This window comes from Vulpes lagopus, chromosome 18, assembly GCF_018345385.1.
Source record: "Vulpes lagopus strain Blue_001 chromosome 18, ASM1834538v1, whole genome shotgun sequence".
Lineage (NCBI taxonomy): Eukaryota > Metazoa > Chordata > Mammalia > Carnivora > Canidae > Vulpes > Vulpes lagopus.
The window spans coordinates 28,834,838-28,854,206 of NC_054841.1; the positions used below are offsets into that span (position 1 = coordinate 28,834,838).

At 52.8% G+C, this 19,369-nt stretch overlaps 1 protein-coding gene across 1 annotated transcript in view; it reads left to right on the plus strand.

The window, feature by feature from the left end:
• The window catches only part of STK35 (serine/threonine kinase 35), a 45,561-nt gene extending 27,179 nt beyond the window's left edge, over positions 1-18,382 (plus strand). The window contains exon 4 of the mRNA XM_041732713.1: positions 13,697-18,382. The gene's annotated coding sequence lies outside the window, so the exon portion shown is untranslated. The remainder of the gene's footprint in view (positions 1-13,696) is intronic.
• Positions 18,383-19,369: the final 987 nt, after the last annotated feature.

A 19,369-nucleotide genomic window follows, 5' to 3' on the forward strand; every position in this document is an offset into this window, starting at 1 on the left:
TGGGGCCCTGTGTGGTCTTTGTGGTAGAAGGGGAGATCACCCTTCCAGAAAGGGGAACTTGAGAGGCAGCTGCACGTAGGGAATGGGGAAGCAATAGGATGCACAGGTCTGGCTTAGGTCTCTAAGTGGAGTCTCAGACATAGGCTTTGAATCACAACGAGAAATCTTCACTTGTTCATTCCCCAGACATGTATTGAGCACCTGCTCTGTGCCCAGCTTGGGCCATGGAGATGAGAGTAATCCCTGACCTCAGTCCAGCTAAACTACTTAAGCATCTCTCTGAGCCTTGGAGTCCTCATTTATACAACTGATTACTGATAGTACTAACCCCATAGGATTTTCAGGTGGATTAAATGGAAAGTTGATGTAAAGCTAGCCTTGGGATGCCAGGCACGCAATAGGCCCTCCATAGCTCTTGGGTTCTGTTGTCTTTTCCTACTTGTTCTCAGCCACACTGTGACAGCTGGAAGTAGTCTCAGAACATGTGCAGGTTCGCATGCTTCCCACCCACCCCTGCCAATAAAGAAAACACACACACACCCCATAGGGGCCCATTAATTTTTTGGGTAGCCTAAGTATGGTGCAGGCAGTGGTTGGTTCTTGCAGCACATCGGGGGCAGCTCAGACCTGGTCCCCACCCTCCAAACACTTAGACCTCGTTTTGAGAGACCTATCCTAAGGGACAACTACAGGTTTGACCAGGCATGGATGGATGGAGGAAATAGAATAGCAGGGAGCTCCCCAAGGGGGTCTGATAAAGTCTTTCATAGGAGATGCCATTGAAACTCAGACCTGAGGAATGAGGTGTGTCTGCCAGGCAGAGGGGCAGTGAACTGGCAGGGGCAAAGTGGGAAAGGCTGGGAGGAGACAGGAACCTGATGAGCCTGGCTGGGGAGGTATTGATAAGTCACAGCAGCTTGCCCCCTCAGTTTCCGTGTCTACAGAAGCACTCGGCCAGGATCAGAGAGGGCAAGCATGGATGTGGGAGCCCAGCTAGGAAGTCGAGTCCCCCAGGTTAGGGTGGATGGTACACGGGATGGGGCAGAGTGAATTTAAAGTGCCTTTGGAGATTGCTGGGGGCTTGCAAGTGGGCTGAATGAGGGAGATGAAGGGTGCCCCCATGAATCACTGGGTGGGGAGGAGAGCCATTTACGAGACTGTGGACACTGCAGGAGAGGGAGGGGATTTGGGGAGTGAGAAATACAAGGTGGGTCTTGGACATAGGGCCACAAACCCATCCTCTCCTCTGGATGGGTAAGGGATTATCTGCATCTTCTTGGGGAGCTGCTGGATCCCAAATTTGGGGCTAAGCATAGGACACCTTCCTGAGCCCCAGGTGCCCTCCTGAGACCCAGGGCTGCCTTCACAGCCTTCATGCAATGACTGTATCTTGCTGTGTTTTGTTGTTTCCATTGTAATCAGCTTCTCATTAGGTGACTGATGTGTCTGGCTCTTCTCTGTCTTTATTCGCATATGCACTCTGCTATAATTGTGTCCCAAGAACATAGCGATTAGTTGTTTTTTTGTGTGTTTACTTTTGCTTTTCCAAACCGAAAACCTGTGCAGTGTCCTGTCACGTGGGCAGGCTGGTGGTTCTGCCAAAGAGCAGCTTTGAAGCGCCTGCATCTCATTCTCTGGGTTTTGTGGTGGTGGTGGGGGGGGGGGGGGGGTTGTTGGTTTTTTTGTTGTTGTTTTTCCCCATGGTTATGTAACATCAGGATCATGATCGCTGGCTATAAAATTGACTTTGAGGGCCACTTCTATTTGTGCACTGGGAAATAACTTTTTATTTTGGGTTAAGGAGAGGAGAAGGGGGAGGGGTGCAGGGCGCTCTGTTCTCAGTTGCCCTCAGGCACGTCAGTGCGAAGAGCTGAGGGGCGACCCCATGGCCTGAACTTGACATCAAGCTGATGGAAAGGGATTTCAGAGTCAGTCCTTCAGCTGTCCTCAGACCCCTTGGTTTGAACTATGTGTAGGGTGTGGGGTAGAAGCTTGCTCTACCTGTTAACCTCATCTCCTTCCCTGGAGAATGGATCCAAGTTTTATACTTATTTACAAATGCTTATTTATTCATAAGAGACACAGAGAGGCAGAGATATAGGCAGAGGAATAAGCAGACTTCCTGCAGGGAGCCCCATGCGGGATTCCATCCCTGGACAATGGGATCACGGACTCCATCCCTGGACAATGGGATCACGCCCTGAGCCAAGGACAGACGCTCAACCTCTGAGCCGCCCATGTGTCTCACCCCACTGTTTCTTACCTCTTGAAATCCTCATGCAGGTCCTGGGTAGGATGTCCTTCCCACTCCAAAGACAGTAAGTGATTTATCCCACTGGCCACATGGCTAGCAAGTACCAGCTCCAGGGCTGGAGCCCTGGAGACCATGCTCTTTTTCCATAGGCTTCTGAAGGTAGGTCACATTCGTATGTCTGCAGTGGTGCAGACCTCCATGCTCCCCGGAACTCAGTGGAGGGAACGCTGGCTTTTGGTTGAAGAAGTAATGGCACCCTGTAGGACCTGTGACTTAGATAACCCCTGAAGAAAGGAGGGCCGGCAAGGGTGGTGCAAGCAAGGAACACAGCATGAGAACATTGAGAATTTGTGTCAAGAGCAGATCTTTGGGTTGGGTCATGCAGAGATAATGTGGGAGAGCTAAATAGCACTAAGTTGTCCAGAGCTTTGAATGTCAGCCTAAGGAGGGTAACCTTCACCCTGGAAAAGAAAGCGGAAGCAGGTGGTGGTGATGGTGTATGTACAAGGCCGTGGTTTTCTGGCAGATGAGCAGGTCACAGGCAAGAGCTATTGACTCCCTGCGGGAGGGAAGAGATGCTACACCTGACAGGGCCAGCCTTCTTTAGAAGGTGTGAGGTGACACCCTCCTGAGCACACAAAGGGAGGCGGCAACGGCCCATATGGGAGCCCTGTGCTTCCATGTTAGTGTCTGTAAGAGACTGGTTTTGGGACCTGGTATGTTGATAAATCTGGGTTTAAATTGCCACTCTCTTACTTCCCAGCTGGGTGACTTTGGGCAAGTCCCCTAACTTCTCGGGGTCCCCATTTCCTGTCTGCTAAATGATACTCATTTATCACTGACGTTCACTGTCTGCTGGTGTGAAGACTAAATGCACAAGAAATAGGAAGTCCCCAGTGCTTTTCCTCGTGCACCGCGAGAGCTCACTAACGGACAGCTCTGTGTGTTGCCTTCATTCGGTCTGTTTGTTTTTGACAAATCCTTACAGGCTAATCATTCCCTTTCACTAGCAATCTGCAGTGCTCTTCTTTTCCCTAAGAGAGCTCCAAGCCCCTTAGCAGGTGCCCCCAGTGAGTTCTCCTCAGCTCACTGTGCTTCAGTCTGGTTGCTATAACCAGAAGTCCATATGGTCTCCCTTTGCCCAGACCACTCTGGGCATGACCTTGTTTGAGTCTTTCCTTTTCCAACCACAGACTGTCCTGTCGCCATGTGGAAGAGCGACCTCTCCTTCAGTTGGGACAGCACCTTAGACACACTCCTGGCAAAGGGCCGGTGAGGAGGGTTCTCCCGGGAGCCCAGCCTCTCCCTGGAGCCCTTTGTCTGCTAATCACAGCAGCCACAGCTGAACCTCAGTCTCTTTGGGGACTGTTGAGGCAGTTGGCAGCTTTCATTTCATCCCTATACTTAATAAGTTGAGGGAGGGAATTAGTGAGGATGTCCCTGTAGCCGACTGCCAATTACCAGGGCTGTTTCTGCAGACAGTCTGGAGTGCCAGCCAGTACCTGTTTACCAGCTCAGGTGCTTCCCAGCTCCCTGAGGAGCTCCAGATGTGACGTTCAAGGCCAGAAAGACCAGGTTTAAATAGGTCTGCGTCATCAGCCCCCCATGGGATGACTTAGAGTACAGTCCTATGGACCGCTCGCTGGTCACTAGAGAGCCCTCCAGATCTCAGACTCTTAGGTCTTGCCTTTAATTCTTCCTTTGATTTCAAGTTTTGGTATTTGGGGTTTTGGGGGGCTTGTTTTTTTTTAAGATTTTACACCCACCATAGGGCTCGAATTCACAACCCGGAGATCAGGAGTCACATGCTTCACCAACTGAGCCAGCCAGGCGCCCCAGCCATTCTTCCTTTTGTGCATTTGGCAAGCTTTTGAATCTAGCATTTGGGGCAGCTCACTTTGAGAAATCAAAAAGGTTTAAAACAATATGAAGCAGGGATCCCTGGGTGGCGCAGCGGTTTAGCGCCTGCCTTTGGCCCAGGGCGCGATCCTGGAGACCCGGGATCGAATCCCACGTCGGGCTCCCGGTGCATGGAGCCTGCTTCTCCCTCTGCCTGTGTCTCTGCCTCTCTCTCTCTCTCTCTGTGACTATCATAAATAAATAAAAAAAATTTTAAAAAAAGAAAACAATATGAAGCAAGTCCACAATGGTGACAACATGAGCACTGCTATAATATGACCAAGTCTCCAAGTCTGTAAGCTCCTGTGGTAACTGCCTGCTGCAATTTATGTAGGAGCATTCACTGCCCCAGCCCAACTTTCTGACACACTGGAGATAAGGCTGGCGTCTGTGTGCAGCACACGCCATCTTGGCTTGAAGCTCCGCTCGCCTCCCTTCTCTCAGTAAACCGTGTCCTGCCGTACATTGGGCCTGCCAGCGATTGCTGCAAGAGAGTGCGTGTCCTCACTGTGGTAAGTGGGCCACCGACTGAGCTCAGCTGACTCGGTCGGCATAGAGCCTGTCTCCTCTCCATGGCCTTTATCTGCTTTGAGTCTCAAGTTTGCCTGGAGAATCTGTAAGGAGAGGGACCTCCCCTGTCCCACTGGTAGGCAGGACTATGGTACAGGAGGCTGAAGCTTGCCTCCCCCGCAGAACGCCCCTTAGCCCTCAGCCCCCATGCAGCTTGCCCTGCTCAGCTGTGCCCTGGGGAACCCCTTTTAGCACTCCTGTGCTGCTTTCTGGTAAGAGTTTTGCCTTGATAGATAAGAGCCTTGGCGAAGTGCTTGTAGATCTAGATTCCTTGTGCGTGGGCCCTTCTCAGAATCCAAGCATCAGGGGTGTCCCTCCAGAAAAAGGGGGCTGACCTGCACTGTGATACTTCATATGCCCTCTGGCATTTGCAGACCCTATGCCTCCTCACAATTCTAAGGACCCCGGATTGAGAACCCCTGTCCTGGTCCCAAGCCCCTCAGCTGCATAGGAAGAAACGAGGTCAGGGGCACCTGGGTGGCTGAGTGGTTAAGCATCTGCCTTCGGCTCAGGTCGTGATCCCAGGGTCCTGGGATTGAGTCCCACATCGGGTTCCCCACCAGGAGCCTGCTTCTCTCTCTGCCTGTGTCTCTGCCTCTGTCTCTTGTGAATGAATAAATAAAATAAAATCTTCAAAAAACGTTAGAAAGAAACAAGATCCCCAGCAGGGAGCAGGGAGAAAGCTAGATGAGACTGGAAACGGGGGTTCCTACCACCACACGGGGTCCTTCATCGTTTTTTCTACATTCTGCTTCAGTGTCTCTTAGTAGGTGGCCACATGGGAGTCCATTCCTGTGGTTGCATCTGTGCTGTTACAGCCTGGGCAACAGGCCGCTTTTCAGAATTCACAGGGCTGCCCCCTCTGGACACGCAGAAGTGGGTGAAAAGGATGTGGAAGCTGGGAGGGAGGGCCCCTCCCTCCCAGCTGCTTGAGAGCTGGTGTTCAGTTTCTCAGGGCAGGGGGTGGGGGGCCTGCCCTGCTGCTGCCCCATACCACCATCACTACCTATTTAAGCAACCCATGTGCTTCGAATGTGGGGTGCAGTTCACCCTACCTGACAGCACCCCCAGCTGGAACGCCACCACCACCTCTTGAGCCACTGGCCCGCTGAGGAGCAGTGTTGGGCATCATTGCATTTTATAGGTGGTCAGACCTGAAGGATAGGCCATGTGGTCTTGAAGATCTGGGGAAGACCACAGCATTGAGGCCAAAGCCAAGGCTCCTAGTCTGCAAGGCCAGCCTTCTCGTTTGCCTCTTTCTGTGGCTGGCTTGCCCTGGGGGACTTACTGAAGCCAGGCTGGGTCCTGCTGGCCACCCCTGGATTTCAGGCTTCCCTCTCCAGATTGAACAGAAGACCTTACTTTCTTTCCCTTTGCAAGGTGGCCTCCTGAGGGAAGGAGTGGCAGAGAGCTGACATTGGCAGCAGAGCCTCCTGGTTCTGTAGCAGGTGGGCTGTGTCCTGTCAGGGAGACCCTTGGTCCCCATGTGCCTCATTTTCCCCACAGGGCTCTGGAGGTGTGTGGGGGGAGGTGGTGCGGTGCGGCCAGATAGGAAATGAGCACTGAGGACATCCCAGCTCTTCCCTTGCCACCTGCTGGAGCCTGGACAAGTGGCCCGGTTTTCTGAGGTGATGGTGAGCATCTCTCTCTTCACCTAGCATGGTGGGATGTTCCGTGGGAACTCAGCTATAGGCAGGGATTTTATAACCGTATTTTTGTGTTAAGATCCTGTATGCTGAATGACTCTGTGAGACTTGTAAATTAATTCTTTTGTTACCCTACACTAGCTCCCAGTTCCTGTCAGTCAGCCAGCGTTTGATTCATGGGTCTGGCAAACCTGAGATGCTCGAGAAGCACAGGACTGTCCTGTCCTTAGGGTAGATGGGGGGCGCACAGGGCATGGCCCGTGGAGGTCTGTGGTCACTCCCTGAGTGCTTGCCGGGGCACAGGGCCCAGCGTCCCTGGGGGAAGGCATGTGGAGGGGGCCAGCTGACAGCAACAGGGCGGGTCAAGGGACTGGCGCTTAGAAGCCGACCAGCACTTACCGAGGCCCAGAGCAGAAAGGGGGCTGGCATGATGCCAAGTTGTCTCGCCCAGGCCAGTGAGCTGGTGAGGTTTGGGGTTGGGGTGGGACGTAAGGCTGCTGTCCCCATATGTTAATTGCCTCCTGTGTACTTCACTGTGCCCAGTACAGACACTGTCACTGGATGTCACACCCTGCACGGCAGACATGACTACAATGTTGAGAAAGTTTTGGCTTGGGGACCTCACCTAGTAGTGGGGAGAGCCAAGCTACCCGTTTTAGATCTCCTACCTCAAAGCCCAGACCCTTGACGGAGCATCAGCTCTTTGCCACTCTTGGAACGTGATGCTCTTTGAATGACATTCACCCCACATTCAGTACCTACCCCTAAACTTGTGCCTTCTTTTGGCCTCCTGGTCAGGGCTCAGAGCCCAGAGCAGATGGCATCCCTGACATCATGCCCTCTGTAGATCCAAAGATGGACAGTATGGCTACCCCATCTGTCATGTCCACCCCTGGTTTTTTTTACCCCTGTGCTGTGCTGTGGGCCACTTGTAGCACGGTTGACCCTAGTCTTGCCCCTCTCTGAGCCCCGCTGTGGCTAGCAAAGCCTTAGCTAAATGGTGTATCAGAAAGCTTGGCTCCCTGGCCTCTGTCCCTCTGACAGATGGGAATGGACAGTAGTGCCAGGGCCACTGACACCCCCCACCCCCCTGGCCCAGGGCTGACATGTCAATATGTGAGTATGAAAATCCAGCTGCTTTGGTGTATTAAACAAGTGAGGAATGACTCATTTTGAAGCTAATCCTACTTAGGAGAGGCCTGCTCTCTGTGACTGTGACATCCATTGCCTTGCCTCTGTACCTCCACAGATGATACACAGAAAATGGATACCTGAGCCTTGGTTTGCCCGTCTGTAAAATGGAGATAATTCCTACACAGTCCTTTGTTTGGACAAAGGAAGCTTTGCTTATGAAGCCTGGCATGCATGATGTCTAGCATGTCAAAGATAGCCTTAAGTACAGTAATAATATCAGCTTGCAGGACTGCACGGGGAGCTTTGGTTAAGAATGAGTTCTTGGGGGACACCTGGGTGGCTCAGTGGTTGAGCATCTGCCTTTGGCTCAGGTTGTGATCTTAGGGTCCTGGAATCAAGTCCCTCATCAGGCTCCCTGCATGGAGCCTGCTTCTCCCTCTGCCTGTGTCTCTGCCTCTCTCTCTCATTCTGTGTCTCTAATGAATAAAGAAATAAAATCTTTTTTAAAAAATAGATGAGAGGGACAGAGAAAACCAGACTTTAGGTTTGAATCCCAGTTAAGCATGCACTAATCATTTAACCTTTTTATTTTGCTGAGTGGCACGAGTGTATGTAGTGACTGGCACCTGACATCATACATGCTTATGGTTGCTTCACACCTTCACAGCAGGTGGCATGAGCTTCAGTGCTCTGTGCCGCCTCAGAACCTGTAGACTGCTATGTGAGTCCTCCTTCTGACATGTGCTGTGGTACCTGGGCTACCGGCCCATCCTTTCAACGTAGTTATGACATTTTTGTATAATACCACAGAGGATAGGTCCTCGCAGACAGCTAGGTTGTATTTCAGATTTCGAGGTTCCTGGGCTTTAAAAATCCATCTTTAGGCCTGAGCAGTTTGAAAGGTACTGAGGATACCTTTGCCACCATCTGGCTGTCCTGGGGGCATTACAGCAATGGTGTGGCAGAGACTCATTTCAAGAGGGTATTTGGAGAGCTCCCCTTCCCTCTACTACCACCTCCACTGCCTTCCCCTTACGTCTCCATATTGCAGATGTAGGACAGAAAATTCCTGAATTAAGCCTCATCTCTAGATAAGTTGCACAGCTCTGGTCGAAGAACCAGAGTGACCATTAACACAGTGAACAACAGGATAGATCATATGGAGTGTCCGACTCCGTACCAGGTGCTGGAATAGGCAGCTTACTTGAATCCTCACTGCAGACCCTAGAAGGGTAAAGAGCAGCATCCCCACTTGCTAGTATGGAAAAGGAGACTCAGATAATATAAATGGTTGGTAAGTGTCAGAGACCAGATTTGAACCCAGGACCGTCACCACAGCTTGTACTGTTTCCCCCGAGAGAGCACTTGAGGAAAGATGCTCAACTGAAACGTAGCTGAATCTCTAGGCTCCTAGAGATTCTTATACCCTGCCGCTGCCAGACTTAAACATTTGGAAGGATGGTACAGACAGGGAACCACCGCCATTTAGTTTCATCTAAAAATGACATGTTGACATCAACAAAGTAGGAGGACCACACTTCTAGAGTACAGGATAGCCTTCTCTTTCCCTAGATGATCATGTCTGTGGGCCGAGGGGTAGGGGAGGTGGTGGGCGGGGGAACCCATGCATCCCATCCTCTCCCCACTTCTTGTTCTCCAAACTGCTGGTGGCATTAATGGGAGCCCAAACAACTGCTTAGCTGGCAGAGGAACTTGCTAGAAGTCTGCTCATAGCCTGGTGGCTCCACATCCTCCAATGTGCTCTAGACACCAGACTTGTGCAGAAATACCTAAGCCAAGCCCTCCATGAACCCTTTTCTGAGTAAATGTGTTTATAAATGAAGGGATTAAGTGGGTTTTAAATTCCACTTAAGCTCTTGTCTCTCCAGGAAGGGATTTCCCAGGACAGTTAATGCTAAAAGTAGGAGCCGTGGGCAGACCCTGTCCTCTCCCACCCATTAGCTGTGCAGCCCTTCTCTCTGGGCGTTGGTGCAACTGGGCAACCGGAGCGCCTACCTCATAGGGTTGTGGAGGTGAGATGGGGCAGTAGCCGTAACACGGAGGCTCCGTGTGGGAACGTGGTTAGTGGGAAGCAGCATGGAAGAGCTGAAAGTTGCCCTAATAGGGTTGTTCCCTACAAAGCCCTTGGAATGTTCGATGCTGGATGAGCAATTGCTGTGACCATAATTACAGAGAAATAAGGTCAGAAGTGCTGAGGGAGCTGCAGGGACCACGGACAGAGTCCGAGCGGGAAGCCCGGGCAGTGAGTGGCGCTGGGCCTGCGGGGACAAATCGCTGGTTCTGTGGCTCAGCAGCTCTGTGCATGGGCCCAGCTGCTCCACCTCTCTGGGCCCATCCCCTTGTTAAAATGGGGCAGTCATCCTCACAAAATGAGATGATCAGAAAGGCGAAAGAGGGGGTGTGCTGCTGACATCACGCAGAGGTTAATCACACAAGGCAGGCCCAGGTCAGAGCTGGTCATTAGGAGTCAGGGAGCCGAGGGGTGACATCTGCTCGGGTGAAGTCAGAAGCTCCTCCAGCGCCCCAGCCCTCCCTTCCCCGGGCTGGGCCCTTGAACCATCTACTGCCCCAGCATGTGCCTGGGAGGGGCTGCTGCTATAACCCAGGACCATGCAGTCTGAGCCCTTCTCATGGCTGTAGAGCCTCTCTCCCTGGTGATGCAGCTGCCACCACTGGCTCCCTGAGGCAGGTGGCAGGTGGGCCTTCTATAAAAGGACCAACCCCGAAGGCACGGCCCTCTCTCTGAGAGTCCTCTTTCTTGGCCCTGTCCCCGGGAGAGAAGCAGACCTAGACCTGTAGGCTGTCCTGAGGCATCCTACAGGAGGACGGGACCCAGTGCCAAAGTCAGGGGAGGGTGGAGGAGCCTGTGGGAAATGTCAGCCTGGCTTCCTGGCAAGGGACCCAGTGATTACAGCGGTCATTACACGCTGGTGTCTCAGGAGTTCTTGCAGAGAGCTATGCTGTTGGTTTGACCTTCCGTGGGCACACTCTGTTCTGCTGGTTTATTATGTAAAAGGAGACTCTGGCCTCTGAATCTCTCTGCCTCCCTGACCACTGCTTTTCTGCTGCTATGGGCCACCTTCCTGCTGATGGGCATCCCTTTGAGTAGGTTGTCCTTAGCTTGGGTCCTGCAAGGGATGGAGGAAAGCAGTGCTGAAAATGTCATAACTGGTCCAAGAGATTATCTTAGCAGATAACATGTTAGCATACAGTTTCCTGGGCTTTTCTTGTTGTATTTCACAAGGACTTGGATGGTGAGGTTCCCCTCGAGCCTCCCCCCGGCTCCTGGTTGCTCTGCTTTGTCCTGAAAGCATAAGAAGGCCTAGGCATGCTGAATAAGCCAGAGCTCGAGATAGTTTCTAGGTCAGCCCGGGATGTGCTTCTGGTAATTTTATTTTGCCAAGTCAGAAACTGGGATACAAGACACACCAATGGATTTTGTTGTTGTTGTTGATTGAGGAGACTTAACAGACAGGGAAACAAGCAGCAGAGGCAGAGGTTGAGGCTGAGAAAACCACTGTTTTCTTCCAGATGAAATACTTCTCCGGCACCTTTATAATTCATCCCCACTTTACTCCTTGCCTTGCGCTGGAGAAAGAAATTGTACAATCTGACCTCACCTGACAGCTACAGAAAATTCTCCACTGCCCACTGTGTGTGGAAGAGCCCAGAAGAGAGCCTGGGTCTAGGCTCTTGGCCTGCTATTCCAGGGACCTTTCTTTGGGGCTGCCAGCTCTTCTCATCCCTTAGAGTGCTCTGTTTTTGCCATTGCAAAGTAAAGCATGGCAATGTGATGTGTACTCAGTATTCACCAGGGGAAGGAGAAAATACACACGTGACAAGTACAGCATTTTGATGCATTTCTTGACAGATATTCCTACACATGGAGGTTTTTTGTTTATTACATAGTTCTGCCCATACTGTACGCCGCAGGAAGGCGTAGCCTGCTTGTTCCTTCCCCTTAAGCCGGGGAAGTGCTTCTGCCGTAATGTCAGAATGCCACCTGCCTTCTCATTTCCTCTGTAATACATCACTGAGTGGATAGATTATTTGCTTCAGTCTTTTCTTTTTGGATTTGTGGGTTGTTGCCTCGTACTTTAGATCACCCTTCAATGAACGTCTTTATTTGTGAAGTCCTTTTCACATGTAAGGTGACCAGTCAAGCTGGGTCTCCGGAAGTGGAATTTTAGGGTCTAGAGGTCGAAAATTACCTGAGGCTCTGAAAATACCTGGCCAGATGGCTTTCCAGAAGGCACTGGTACATTTCTCTGGCAGGCCTTGCATTCCTTCCATGCCACCCTCACCCACCTAGGAGCAGTTTGGGTGGTCCAGTGACTGCAGACTACATCCTGTCCAAACCTAACACATCCATCATTTCCAGTTGGGGACGAGGACAGGATGGGCTCATGGAGTGAGTCAGTTCCTGCTGTGGACCAGGTACTTGATAGTTGTTACTCTAGTCAGACCTCAAAGAAGAGCCATTTCTCACAGAGGCACAGGTTGATGGTAGGATGCAAACATTCACAGACAAGTGAGGCTCAGCATTGCTGGACCCCACTGCCTCCCATGAGGACTAGCTGAGTGTCTCCCTGAGAGCTGAGGACAACAGGCCCATGTGGTCAGACTGCACAGGTGCCAAGTGATGGTGAGGAGGATGCAGGGTTGGGAGGGCACACCTTTTCGGGCTGCGTGGAGCTTACACAAGAGTGAAGCCAGGGGACACCTGGATGGTTCAGGACCCTGAGCGTCTGCCTTTGGCTCAGGTTGTGATCCCGGGGTCCTAGGATCGAGTCCTGCATCGGACTCCCTCCTCTGCTTGTGTCTCTGCCTCTCTCCTTCTATCTCATGAATAAATAAATACCCCCCCCCCAAAAAAATGAAGCCAGAGCAGGGGGGGATTTGGAGGGATTTCCAGCATGCCATGGAAGACTGCTCTGTTTGCATTGTTCAGGGTGAGAGCAGGCACTCTGAAAGCCCAAGATGAGTCCATGTGCCGCGTAGATGAAGCATTGTTGCCCTGGGTGCCTGCCTAGGATGGGGTTCTACGTAGCCCTGACTGAGCAGCTCGGGCTGCGACAGCGGGCTGGTGGCAGTCGCTGGTTCGAGGCTGATCTCCGTAGGCTCTTGTGTTCTAGGCCTGCACTAAGACGGGTCCCTGAAAGGCTGGTAGCTGGTCTTGTTCATGAGGCTGGCACCCAGCAATTCCCAAAGAATAGCTAATCATAATAGGACCAGGCACTGCGTCAAGTTCTGTGTATTCATTTGGCCCTCATAATAACCTGTGATTCGGTACAGGAAACAAGACCAAGGAGCAAAGGGCTTAAATTTGCCACAGTCAAGTGGCAGAACCTGTTAATGGCCACAGGTTCTGGCTCTAGGACCTCGTTCTTTTTTTTTTTTTTTCTTTTTTAAGAATTTTATTTATTTGACAGAGCAGAAGGGCAGGGATGGTGAGCAAGCAGAGGGAGAAGCAGGTTTCCTGCTGAGCAAGAGCAAGGAGCCCAACGTGGGGCTCGATCCCAGGACCCTGAGATCAATGACCTGAGCCAAAGGCAGGCACTTAACCAACTGAGCCACCCAGAGCCCCCAGAACCTCATTCTTAACCCAACTCCCGAATCACCCCTGCCCCTGGCTGTGGGATTCTGGTCCCTTTTGAGACCTAAGAGCTTTGGTTAACTCAGACAGGTTAGGGGGCTGAGCCTCACTTGTCTGTGAAATAGGATAAACTCAAGCGTGCCATGAAGCTTCAGTACAGCACAATTAGGGCAAGGAGGGACGGGGGCCGAAGCCTGGAAAGACTGATGGCTAGGGTCCCATGGCATCTTTTCCTAGTAGTGCAGGGATGGGGTTCGTGATAGGATTTTGTAGCCACAGCCAGCAGGCCTGGGTTCCCAGCCAGGGTCTGCTTCTCTGTCAGTGTGATGTTTAATCATGTGACTTAACCCGTGCCTCAGTTTCCCTGGGAGAATAATGTGTGTCAATGGTAGGACGGTTGTAGGGAATCTAGAGTCACTCCCTGTAAGGTATTTAGAAACCTCCCCAGCCCATCACAGCTTCTGCCGTCTCTGGGATGGGTGCTGGCCTCTAGTCTGGCATCTGGAGCTTGGAGGTACCCCAAGCCCACCAGCCTAGTGTCCATTTATCCCCTGCCTTCTATCTTCTGTCTTCCAGGTTGATCCTCGGGACCCACAGTCTCATCGTGTCTCACACAGAGGACGGCAGAGGGTGCAGGCAGTGGCTTGGTCAGTTGGTGATCTCCCGACAGCTGGATCTCCGGCAATGTGAAGCTTTTGTTTGGGTTTCCCTCCCACTCCTTTTAGTTTTGCTTAATTTTTTAAAATCTTATTTTATTTTTTGTCCTTTTTTTTTCCTCCTTTTTTAATTTAAACGATTAAAACTTCAGAAGAGCAGGAAACTATGCTACGGAGAAACAACATGGACAAAGCATATGTATAAATTTCATTGTTAATTTTTATAAGGGGTTAGGGAGCTATGTTGTTTTGTTCCTTTATTTTCCCTCTATCTCCTTTGTTTCACCCGCCCCTTGGTTCTGCTTAGAACACCTCACTTCCCCAGAGAAGGCCAGCCTTTCTGTGGAGAACCAGGCTGGGTCCCAGAACATGAGTGAGACTTGAAGACAGGAGGCAGCCGGACCCCCCGGGGGCTGCTCCTGGCCAGCCCTTGGGCCTTACAAATGGTCCGAGGCGAAGAACCACCTGAAAGAGGAAGAAGACAGGGTTTGGCCAGGAGGACGCAGAAAAGAAAGTCTAAACTGCGGGTTTGTTCTCTTTCAGCTGCTGGAAGACCTGGGCCACACCAGGACTCGCAGTAGTGGGAGTCCATTCCCTCTTCTGCCCTTTATAACCAGGAGTACTGGGGGGGAAGGGGAGGGAAAGGCGATGGGGGGCCCTACAGAGGTGACTATTCCCCACTTCCCAGTGGTCAAGCGCCAGCCCAGCCTAGCTCTACAAGCCTACCTTTCTGTTAGTGGTTTCCCTCCCAGAGGAAGACCCCAGGAAAAAACTGTCGTGCCAAACCTCTGCCTGGAACATGGCTGGGTCTTCGGTGGGCATCTGTCACTCCTGTGAGGACAGCACCCATCACCTCCTGCCTCCTGGATCATCTCCTTCCCATGTGTGCCCGCCAAACATCCTGGTTGTCACAGAGACCACCTAAGTCCCAGAGATCTGGTTGTGACCTGGCCATAAGAACAGGGTGTCCTGAACTGGCTGCCACTGTCATCTCCTTGCAGTGAAGGGTGTGTCCCCTGCACGTGGGCCCGTGGAGTCAGAGCCGGCGACAGTGTCAAGCGCCATCTTCCTCACCCCCAGGGACTCACTGTTAGATGCCCTCCCTCAGCATAAACGTGTCTGGTGGGAAAAGAATAGACCCGCCAAGAACAGGGAGGGGATGAGTTAGGAACACCACTACCCCCACCCTCCACCCCCCGCAGCTGTCAGGTGTCCATTTGTGGCCTGCCACCACCTTAGAGCTTCCCCAGCGTGGCCCTATTGACCTCAGCACCAGCGTCTGTGTGGCCATCTGGCCCTCTGCGGCTCACACACTGCTCCCTCCTCTCGGGCTTCTGAACCGGAGTGTTTGTTCCTCAAAGGGGCAGGTGGCTGGGCCTATGTTGTCCCTTTCACCCACAAGCTACTGGGGCATCTCCAAAGGCTTTCCCCCCCTTTACAGTCAAGCAAGACAGGGTCTCAGGGGGAAGGGGAAAGGAATTCTTTTATGTTCATTTTTTGTTCTATCTAAACCAGCATAGGATTGATAGGGGAGGCAGTCAGAGATTGTTCGGGTTGGTGTGTGACCAAGGAGGAGGGCTTTTCCCCAAAAGCGGCAGTCCTTTGGCCCTGGGCATTTGGGACAGACTAAGGCAGCACCAGCCCAAACTTGCAAACTCACCACGTGTTTGCTGGCATCCTCTCACCCTTTCTCAAGCCCCTTAAGTACCAAGGCAGCCGGTTGGCCACAGTTAGGGCAGCGGGTGGGAGCCATGCCTTTCCCTTCCTTGTGAAATCCTTTGTGCCCGCCTGCACCCTGGCTCCCTTCTGGCTTCTGGGGCCTCCAGGAGTGTGCCCTGAACTGCCCCTGGGAGGGTAGGGAGCACAGCTTCCCTGCCTGCAGCTCACTCCCCTTCTCTGCTTGTGCCCCCCACCCCCGCCCTCCCTGGCTGCAGCCCCGTCTGCAGGTCCCAGGTGAAGGCTCAGGCCTAACAAGGTATTCCCTTTCCTTTGATTTTCCTCTGCCCTCCCAGGGCTCTATCCTCCATCTGGATCAGGTCTCAGAGCTGGGGTAGTCCCCCTCTGTTATTTCTCTTGGCATCAGAGTAACCGTGTAGGTCACAGGATGTCTCTCTGCCTTCAGGGCAAGACAGGCAGCCTGGGAGGGGTGGCAGGCTTCTACACACCCTGGTCTTGCAGGACTCAGCCTACCCTTGCTTGGTGGCAGGGCCTCCCTCCCTGGCTCACCACGGCCAACTCGTTAGCCCCGAGTGCCTGTCTCTCCCTCCTGTCCCCCCCCATCCCTGCTCCCTGCTTTGCCCAGCTTAGGTGCCCAGGTAGTCAGGTGGACGGCAGCCCAAAGTAAACACCGGCTCTGCCCACAGCCAGTGGACTAGCCGTGATTAGACCCGGTTAGTTCCCATCCACTTCTCAGCCACCCCACCCCCAGCAGTCCCGCTGTGGCCCAGCCTCCTGCCTCTTCCTGCCCTTCATTCCCTCCACCTGTATCTGCCACCTCACCTCAGCATCACCACATCCGTAAGGCCTGTCCAAGTTCTAGGAGTTTCCAAACCTTAAAATAGTGGTCATTCTTTTCTCCTTGGATCTGTGAACCAGTTAGCCCATAGTGGGGAGGTTCTGGGCCTGAGACCCGGTGGGTCTTAAGCTCAGTTTCCCCACCGGCAAGAGGACTCAGCAAGACAGATCATAGTGCCTTATCCCATGCCCTACCTTGACCAGACCTGCTGGCTCAGCTGGAGGTCGGCAGTGTCCTCCCTACCTGTCCTCCTGGCACTTAAACTTCACTCCCACCCACAGAGAGCCACGAGGAAAGGGTCTCCCCCCACCCCCCGCCGCCCCCAGTCCTTGCCCAATCCTTCCTCTAGGCTGCAGCCGGGCACAGGGCTCCCCGCCACCACCAGGGTACTAGCAGCAACTTTAGCTGAGAACAGAAAAACCATGCTTCCACCAGGTGTTCTCTCTCTGCCTCTCATGACCCAGCAGGTCCCCTGCCTCTTACCTCTAGCCAGGAGGATGCCACAGTCTGTGCGTTCAAGCCTGGCTCTGGCTGACCCCTTTCTGGGCACCGGGGACTAAGGCTTCAGGCCTTAGCCCCTCCACTCATCCCAGAGGCATTGGGACAGGAGAGTGAAAATTCTGGCCTCCCACCTTGCTGTGGTTTGGCCCCCTGTCGGCTGCCTTTAGGAGGGAGCTATTCATTGTTTACTTAAGAAATACCCTGTTTACAGCTGGAGGAGAAATGTGCCCAACACTGGTGGAGAGCTGACTCCTGGCCTGGCCTCCTGTCCAGCACTGCCAGTGGTAGTCCCAGAGCGAATGAAAGTGGAGACGGGAGGGGCGCGCGCCCAGCACTCCCTCTGCTCCCGACCCCGCGGTGCTAAGACCACTCACCACCTTCCTCGCAGCCTTCTCGCCCCCCGGACATTCCCTGCCTCAACCATTCCCTTCCTCCAAGGTTCTCTGCACCTTGACATATCAGCTGTCTCCTAGAAAACCAGTGTTTGGAGCAATAACATTATTTTTGCTTGAGTCATTTTTTCTAAGAAAAGGTTTAAAAGCTGGCACTGTAGGAACATTCTATTTTCTATGTTTCTGTGTTGCAGCTTACCTTTTTAGAAGACAGATCTTGATGGATGCCTGGGTTTCAGCCTCAGAGTATCTTTTGGAAACTCGGAACAGCAGAAGTTGGGCATCCACCCCCTATGAAGGGAACCCCAAACTCTGTGCCCTCACCTTGCTCCATGCTGCCTGGGCCCCTGGCCCTACCCAACAAGAGCACCTCTCACCTTTGATCCTCCTTGCACCCCTGCCCCACCATACACACACATCTGGGGGCACAGGTGGCTCTTGTGCTGTTGCTTCCCCCCAATTCCTTTCCCCTTCTTTAGCCTGTGTTGGCCCCCAGACAGGCATGGTGCGACTGGAGGACCCCCTGACAATAGACAAGCTTGGGGCTGAGACCATCCTCCCACACTGGGCTGAGGCACAGCCTTTGGGACACCAGGCCGGCCCTGATCCTGCCTGCCAGGCTCAGAGGATGGGGATTCCTGTCCATGGAGATGCTCCTCAGAGGGGGAGCTAGGAGGTGGGACACGAGAGTTGGCAAATGTCAGCTTCCAATGGCCACCATCAAGAGGTGAACCCACTGCCATCAGTCGCCCGGAGGTCCCCACATCTTTTTCCAAGAGAGGCCACAAGTGGAAGGGAGTTTGTTCAGGAACACTTTGAAGAAATCTTTTGTGCCCAAGGGGGCCTCTCCCATCAGAGCCGGGGAGTATGTTGCAAGGATTCAGCACTCACCGTGGGGCTGACTTGGGTGTGAGGGAGGCACAGAGTAACCCAGGCACAGAGTTAGCTTCAAATACTAGTTAATAAATCTATTTTTCTTTATTTTCTTTTTTTGCACAGAAGCTGGTAATCTAGGACCTTCGTGTGAACAACTTTATATGAATATTTTTTGTACTTGGTTTACTTGGGTTGGTATGATACATTATATTTAAGTTCCTTGAACACTGTGGATTCCCCCTAATGTGTATGAATGACTGAGGCTTTGTAAATTAAGGGACGTTTGTGTGAATAAAGTTACTTGATGGGGTCAGAGAAGCCATATGTGATTTGAAAATGAGTGCTTTGTGGTTTTGTTGCCGCCCGTCCTTGGGGGGAGGGAGAAGCCAGCCCCGCAGCTCCCAGTCCTCGTGGCTGAGCAGCACCAGAGCAAGGGACACCTGGCTGCCTGAGAAAACTGCCTGGTGGCCTTGGACTAGCCTTCCCACCCCACCCTGGGAGCAGGCCCTCAGAAGGAAGAACCCGCCCAGGGCACAGGAATCCACACCAGCCTGGCCAGCTGTCACAGGGATTCCCCTCCAGCCCCAGCACTGCTTCTGCAACTTTTGCCCTCAGGATTTTTATCCTAGAGATAAGAGAAGTCCCCAGACCACAGCAGCGGGGGAAGGGAACAGGGCCATCCCTGAAAAGCTCAGGGGGAGCGGTGGGCTCTGGGAGGGGCAGGAGAGAGCACCTTTGTGGGCTGAGGGGGTAACACCCACATCCAGAGAGCAGAGGGCTCTAACTGGGTGAAGCCACAGTGGTGACCTTGGTGGAAGAAAGACCGTCTAGCCCATCTCCCCTGGCCTGGCCAGCGGCAGCCACAGCCCATGAGGAATGAGGCCTGGCACTCATTAAAAGCCAGGTGCTTCTGTTAATAGCTACCAGGCCACATGGGAGGTGGGGTAGATGTGTGTCCCTCTGCTGATGAGACAGCTAAAGCCCAGAGTCCTGTGGAGTGCCGGGTGAGTGCTTGGTGCCCCAGGAAAAGGGAACTTCTACCCTTTGCTGGTGAGGACAGGGCATTTAGTCTCACTGCACATCTCTTTTCTCGAGCAAGATGGCAGTGACAGTGCTCCCTCCAGAACCGTTGAGGCCAACTGGGAACCTCCTATTGGGCCCAGCACTTAGTAGGCTTTCAACAGATGCTCCTAGAGTTCCCTTCTCCCAGAAAGGCAGGTTTGGGATGTTCCCAGAGTCTGCTGGCCGCTAAGCCCAGGCTCCCGGGCCTGCACAGCCTTCTGGAAAGCTGCTCAGTCTGTAAGGTAAG